A 7513-nucleotide genomic window follows, 5' to 3' on the forward strand; every position below is an offset into this window, starting at 1 on the left:
CTTTGCAGTCAATAATGTACTTTGCAGAATTCCACTGCTCTTCTCCAAATGCCATAGGAGCTTTTAAATTGACCATTGTGAACAGACAGGATTTTAAAAATAAATTTACAATGCTAAATTTTTAAAATAAGTTTATTATCATTGAAATAACTGAAAATAACTGCACAGCAATATTAACTTCGTACTGCACTGAACTGTTAGTCTAGATAAGTATTCTGCAGAAGAAATTCTGATTAATCATCAAGATAACTATGGTAGTAATTCTAATATAAAATGCCTGACATATACTTACAAACACTAGCAGCTATTTTATACAATTACATTTACTTAACAAAAGACAATTAGCATTTAATAACCCAGGATGTAAAATATTCACACTGAACTAAAAAATATCCACATACTTTTGTTTGGTTTTCACAGTTTACCAGCAAATGCCTATACTGAGTGAATTTTATGCATTGATATCACATACATGTATGTATCATTCATTTTTAAAATGTTCAATGTCAATCACCAATTAAGCATATGACTATTGGAAAACAAGCCTCAGATGTCCCCACAGTGCAAATTGAACTCTACTACTGTGAGTAGTTTTGGTCCCCTTATCTAAGAAATTATATTTCATTGGAGGCAGGTCAGATAAGGTTCACTAAGATGGTATGGAGGGATTGCCTTATGAGGAAAGGTTAAAAACTTGGGAATTTAGAAGAATGAGAGTTGATCTCAATTAAACATACTTTTAAAGTGTTTGTCCAGGTAAATGCTTAGAAGATGCTTTCCCTCATGGGAAGAGTCTAGGACGAGAGGGCAAAGTCTCAGAATTAAGGGTATTAATTTAAGATCAAGATGAGCAGGAATTTCTATCAGAGGGTTGTGAGTCTTTGGAATTCCTTGCCACCGAGAGCTGTGGGGCCAGAGTCCTTGTGTATATATAAAAGCTGAGATAGATAGATTTTTGATCAGCTGGGAATCAAGGATTATGAGAAGAGAGTGAATGAAAGAGGAATGATCCTTTTCAGATCAGGCATAATTCAATTGAGTGGAAAAACAGACTCAAAGAGCCAAACATAGACAAGTACGAGGCTGGTAGCACACAGCAAGGCAGGCAGCATCAGGAGATGGAGAAGTTGACATTTCAGGTGTAATCCTTCTTCAGGACTCAAAGGGCCAAATGGCCTACTTCCAGTTCCTGCTTCTTGTGGTCTTGTAGAGTTTGTGATGTGAATGCTCCAGTTGAGCTAAGACTGAAACTTCAAAAACATTGAAGGAACATGACAGTAGTAGCAAAGGACACATATAATTAAGGAAAAAAGAATAGTGTGATGGTGAGGAGCACAAAATGGAGGACAAGAGATCAGGGAAGAAAAGGAGGAAGGAAGCAGGAAAGATGGCGAACAGAGGAAACAAAGAAAAGAAGTTGTAAAAAGAGATAAACCACTGAATTTTTTTTATACATCAGTAATTACTGAAATAATGGAACAAATTATTTGGAATCAGCTTAGGCATAAGTTTGACAAATTCCATGTTACTATACTATTCCTATTTGTGAAAGTAGCATTTGGTTTATGGGCGGCATGGTGGGTCAGTGGTTAGCACTGCTATCTCACAGCACCAGGGACCTAAGTTTGATTCCACCCTCAGACAGCTATTTGTGCGGAGTTTGCATATTCTTCCTGTGCCTGTGTGGGTTCCTCCGGGTGCTTTGGTTTCCACCCACAGTCAAAAGATGTGCAGATTAGGTGGATTGCTTGTGCTAAATTGCCCAGAGTGTCGAAGGATGTGCAGGTTAGGTGGATTAGCCATGGTAAATGCAGGGCTCAAGGGATAGGATAGGAGGGTTGGGTCTGGGAGCGTTGGTATGGACTTGATGGGCCAAACTGCCTACTTCCACACTGTAGGGATTCTATGATTTTAAATATTGCACCATGCATAAATATAAAACCAAGAGTTAGATGACTATAGAAAACAATTTGTCTAGCTTCCACAAGGTTTCTTGGAGAGAGGAAGTAGTGACAGTTTGAACAACACCCTCAACGCTCCTTCTGGTGTCTCCTAACGATCTATCCTTAATCCCCTCCTAATCACACCTAACACGCTGACCTTATTACTATTGCGATATTATTGAAAAACACAGCATCACATTTACACTGATGACGCCAAGTTCTACCTCAGCTCTTGAATAACACCCCCATTCTGGTCTTTAAATTGCCATTTGAATTGTCTGATATTGAATATCACATGAGTAGAAATGTTTTTGAACTAAGTACTGGGAAGATCAAAGCCTTTGTCTTCGCAATCACCATCACATTTTTTCTCTAAGCACTGACTCCATCTCTCTCCTTGGTCACTGAGTTGAGGCAAAACCTCAATTCTCGCAATCATGAAGTCATACCTGAACCCAAGATGAACAATGAGATGAGATGAATGCGGAGCAATCAGAGCAGCTATGATCTAATTGAAGGGTAGAGCAGGCACAATGGGCTGAATGGTCTATATTCATATGTGAATCTCAATGTCATCAAGATTGCCAATTGCTATCACAATTACATTGCCAAACTCCACCTGTCTTGGCTCATCTGCTGCTGCAGCTCTCATTTATGTCTTTGTTGCCTCTAGACTTGGCTACTCTATCACATTGTTTGTTGGTTTCCATGTATCCTTCTGAAAACTAGAGTTACTCTAAAATGTTGCTGTCTAAGTCCCAATGTGCACCAAATCTTGTTCATCAATTATCGCTGTGCTCACTGACTTACAGTTAAGCAACACTTTAATTTTAAAATTCTCATTTGTAAATTCCTTCATGGCTTTCTCCCAAACTCGCTAATCTCCTTGGCCTCTCCATCCTCCAAGGTATATGTGCTTCAAATAACTGTACAGAGCACGATATCCCATCAGCCAATTCACCCTTTATTTACTTGTGCACAGTACACTGGCTGTGGCCAGCCAGCTTGGAGTCAGTCGCTTGAACTAAGAGATTCTGTTTCTGTCTTGTCTTTCCTCCTAAGATGTTATTCAAAACCTACCTCCTGTTTGAGTTTTTGTTCATTTGTCCTGATTTTTCTTTTTATGGTTTAGGATTATCAATCAAAATTTGATACTATGTGAAGCACCTTATAATGTTTTTACTTTATTAAAGCTGCTATATTCGAACAAGGTGTTGTTACAGTAAATCAGTTTTAAAAAAGAATTGCTCAATGACTGTTTGTGATGAAGTCTGTCTCTGATTAATTATTAATTAATTTGTTCTTATTTACAGAAAAGTTACTGCTCAGCTTGAGTTGATTAGTGAACAAAACTGTTACCAGGAGTTATCCAAAAAGAAATTAGGTGCGATGGATACAAATGATAAAAGAATATGATATCTCTCCAGAGGCAGAGTTTAAAATAAAGGGTTGATTCCTCACTTCAAAGGACAGACAGGCATCTGTTTTAAGAAGCGTGTCAAGACTTACAAGAGGGAAGTGCTTATTAGGTATCCTCAAATTACACTATATTGGTAGCAATGAGTTGAAAGAGATACTTTATCACAGAAAGTGAAATGAAAATAGCCCAGTGAAAGGCAGCCAACACAATTGGAGGACAGAAATTTTAAATCAACCTGTTCAAACCTGCTATAACACATCTTTGGAGCAGGTGGGACTTGAATCTAGGGTTTCCTCAGTCACAGGTGGGAAGAGTACCAGTGTGCCACAAAAGCCAATCCATACACAATGAATAGTGTTGACTTTAATCTGGGAGAGGCTGAAAGAATGCATAGTTAATGTTGAACACCATTAGCAAAGCACACAGAATGCTAAGCTAAATTATCTAACCAGTGGAGTGGAATTCTGAAGCAGTCATGCTGAACCCGTGAAATGCATGACTGAGTCTTACCACTGCTGAACTCTTGTCATTGAAGTAAAAAAAAACCATTTAAATTGTGGAAGCAATTCAGTGAATGTTGATAACACTGGTTCCTGAGGACTGAATTATAGGGAAAGGCTAGAAGAGCTCATACTCCTTTTTGTTAAAATTAGAATAATATAAGTCATTAAATTGAACGAAGAAGTTAACTGATGACTCCAGGACACAGACAAAAATTAGTAAAAGGCAAGAACAAGATAGTTGTGAGTAAGCACTTCTTTATACAAAATTGATAATTGGTTTCCTAGGTAGGAGAGTGGAGCCAAAAGCTTTGGAATCTTTGAAAAAGAGACAATTAAATATTATATTCTGATTGCAGATCTAAACATGCATTTGGTGCCACATAAGAAGGTCAAATTATACATTTTGATGTTTTGTTATTCATGGGATGTGTGCATTGCTAGTCAGGCCAGTATTTATTGCCCATGTCTTGTTGCCCTTGAAAACATGGTGCTAAGCTACCTCTTGAATCACTGCAGTCCATATGCTGCAGGTAGAGTCACAATGCCCTGAGGGAGGGAATTCTGGGATTTTGACCGAGCAACACAAAAGGAATGGCAATATATTTCCAAGTCAGGATTATGAGTGGCTTGGAGGGGATCCCATGTTATTCCCACGTATGTGCTGCATTTGCCCTTCTATATGGAAGTGGTCATGGGTGTGAAAGGCACTGTCGAAAAAGGTGTGATTTTCTGCAGTTCATTTGTAGATTATACACACTGCTACTAAGCCTTGGTGGTGGAACGAGTAAATATTTGGGGGTGCAGTGGCAATCAATCAGGTACTTTAGTCCTGAATAGTGTCAAGCTTCTTGAATGTTGTTGCAGCTGCATTCATTAAGGCAATTGGGGAGTATTCCATCACACCCCTGATTTGTACCTTGTAGATGGTGGGCCACCAGGAAGTGAGTCACAACAGGATTCTGAGCTTCTGATCTGCTCTCGTTGTTGCTGTATTTATATGGCTGATTCAGTTGAGTTTGGTCAACGGTAACCCCAGGATGTTGATAGTGTAGACTGGTGGTCATTCCTTTCAATGTCTTGGAATGACACCTTTATGGAAAAACAACTATTCAAACAATATATGCAGTTATGTTTTACAGATCAAGTGGCAAATGATTGAGTAAAATGCTTGTAAAAGTCTTGCCATCAGCAAGAATAAACACACCCAGTCTTGCCATGGACAATCAAAAAGATTCATAAATAATCTGGTAAATTCCTGATGACCAGTTCAGGATAAGAATTGACTTCAGGATTAAAGGGCTGCAACTCATGTTAAAGAGATAACACTTCAAGATTCTATAAATATATTTATTGGAAATGCTTCAGCAACGGGCATGAATGTTACTTTTACAAAAAAGAATGTCAGGGCAGTCCATTGGGACCATGGAAGTTGTCATGGCTTTGAAAGATGCTGTCTGAGGGCATTTGGTGTGAATTTCTGCAGTGCATCTTGTAGATTGTACACACTGTGACTGAGCATTAGTGATAGAGTGAGTAAATGTTTTTGGATGTAGTGGCAATCAAGCAATCCTGAATAGTATCAAGCTTCTTGAATGTTGTTGCAGTTGCATTCATTCAGGCAAGTGTTTTGAGATCATTTCTTTGGCTGTTCAACTTTTCTTTATATCTGTAAAATATGTTGCCCCAAGGGGTATTCAGCCTGTGTGCTCAGACAATCTGGTTCCAAAATCTAAGCTAAATCCCAGAACAAAGCACAGGTGACCAACAAGACGAAACAAGGATTCTGGGTAATCCAAGATGGAGAACGAGAATAAATTGTGGCTGTACGAGCTATTCCTTTTTTGAGGCATTTAGGGTGTTGAGCTAATTTTCTCAAATTCCAGGAATAGTACTTACTGTTTGATAAGCTGTTGCATTGTTTTGGAACTTTGGGAGAAAAAAGATCAAAACAACGGCACTTTAAAAAGGAGGAAAAGAGACAAAGGCCAAGACCACACGGTCAGTGAGAGAGAGAGAGAAAGAAACTTATGCTGCTTTCTAATACAGCACTGAATCTGCACAGCTACTGCCTTTGCTGTTTGAGTTCAGGTATTTCTGGACATTGGAATGTGTCTAAGAAAAATTAATAAACAGTGAAATTCACAGTTGACTCTGGATGAACCTATGTGGGAGAGGTCACAGCATACGAACCGATAAGTGCATGATTTTTAAATGTAACTTTGCTATCTTTTTTTTTTAATAGTGAGTGGAGTGGGTTATATGTCTTATTGAGATCTGTCTCTTGATTAAAATTAAAAAACATAAAACATAGATACTAAGTTATCCTGGAGCAGTTTAGAGCAATAAGACTGTGCTATTTCCTGGGTCTGTAGATTGTTAAAGTGCAAAAATGGCCTTTCATAGAATGATGTGCTCTTCCTGTTGGATGTGGGAGATTAGGGAGATTTTCCACATTATTGATGATTACATCTGCAGTAAGTGTGTTTGGTTGGGAGTCCTATCAGTTGGCATCGATTGGTTGGAGCAGCAATTAGAAGCAATGAGGAATTTACAGGAGCGGGGGGTGTGATGGATTTCAGTTAGATGAAGGAAGAAAAACCACAAATACAGTCAGGTAAATTGGTTACCGCCAGGAAAGGTAGGATAGGGAGACAGGCTGTGCAGGTGTCTCCTGTGGCTATCTTCATCTCACACAAGTATGCTTTTTTTGGAAAATGTAGGAGGTGATGGACTCACAGGTGAATGTATCACAATCAGCCAGGTATCTGGCACCGAGACTGGCTCTAATGTAATAAGGAGTATGTCAGGTTCCAAGCAATCGATTGTGATAGGAGACTCTCTAGTCAGAGGCACAGACAGATGGTTCTGCGGCTGATATTAAGAAATCAGAATGGTGTGTTGCCTCCCTGTGCCAGGATCAAGGATATCTGGGAGAGGGTGCAGAATGTTCTTAAAGGTAAATGGAAGCAGCAGGAGGTCATTGTACACATTGGAACTAACAACATAGGAAGGAAAAAGGATAAGATTCTGAAGGGAGAATATAGAAAGTTAGGCAGGAATTTAAAAAGGAGGTCCTAGAGAGTAGTGATTTCTAGATTACTCTCAGTGCTATGAACTAGTGAGGGTAGGAATAGGAGGATAGAGCAGATGAATGCGTGGCTGAGGAGCTGGTGCTGTTGGAATCTCTTCTGGGGTAGAAGCGACCTATACAAGAACGATGGATTGCACCTGAATTGGAAAGGGATGAATATACTGGCAGAGAGATTTGCTAGAGCTGTTTGGGAGGATTTAAACGAGTAAGGTGGGAGGGTGGAGCCCTTGGAAAAGGACCGAGTTAAACAGTCAGGGTAGGCAGGAACAAAGCAGAGAACAAAGTAGGACTGATAGATTAAACTGCATTTATTTCAATGCAAGAAGCCTAACAGGGAAGGCAGATGAACTCAGGGCATAGTTAGGAACATGGGACTGGGATATCATAGCAATTTCTGGATCAGTGGTGCTGGAAGAGCACAGCAATTCAGGCAACATCCGACGAGCAGCAAAATCAACGTTTCAGGCAAAAGCCCTTCATCAGGAATAAAGGCAGAGAGCCTGAAGCGTGGAGAGATAAGCTAGAGGAGGGTGGGGGTGGGGAGAAAGTAGCATAG

At 39.5% G+C, this 7513-nt stretch overlaps 1 long non-coding RNA gene across 1 annotated transcript in view; it reads right to left on the minus strand.

Annotated features, from left to right (window-relative positions):
- Positions 1-977: 977 nt before the first annotated feature.
- LOC122548855 overlaps positions 978-7513 on the minus strand; it is a 23296-nt gene continuing 16760 nt past the window's right edge. The window contains exon 3 of the long non-coding RNA XR_006311349.1: positions 978-1250. This is a non-coding gene — a long non-coding RNA (uncharacterized LOC122548855). The remainder of the gene's footprint in view (positions 1251-7513) is intronic.

Source organism: Chiloscyllium plagiosum, chromosome 1 (genome assembly GCF_004010195.1).
Source record: "Chiloscyllium plagiosum isolate BGI_BamShark_2017 chromosome 1, ASM401019v2, whole genome shotgun sequence".
Classification (NCBI taxonomy): domain Eukaryota; kingdom Metazoa; phylum Chordata; class Chondrichthyes; order Orectolobiformes; family Hemiscylliidae; genus Chiloscyllium; species Chiloscyllium plagiosum.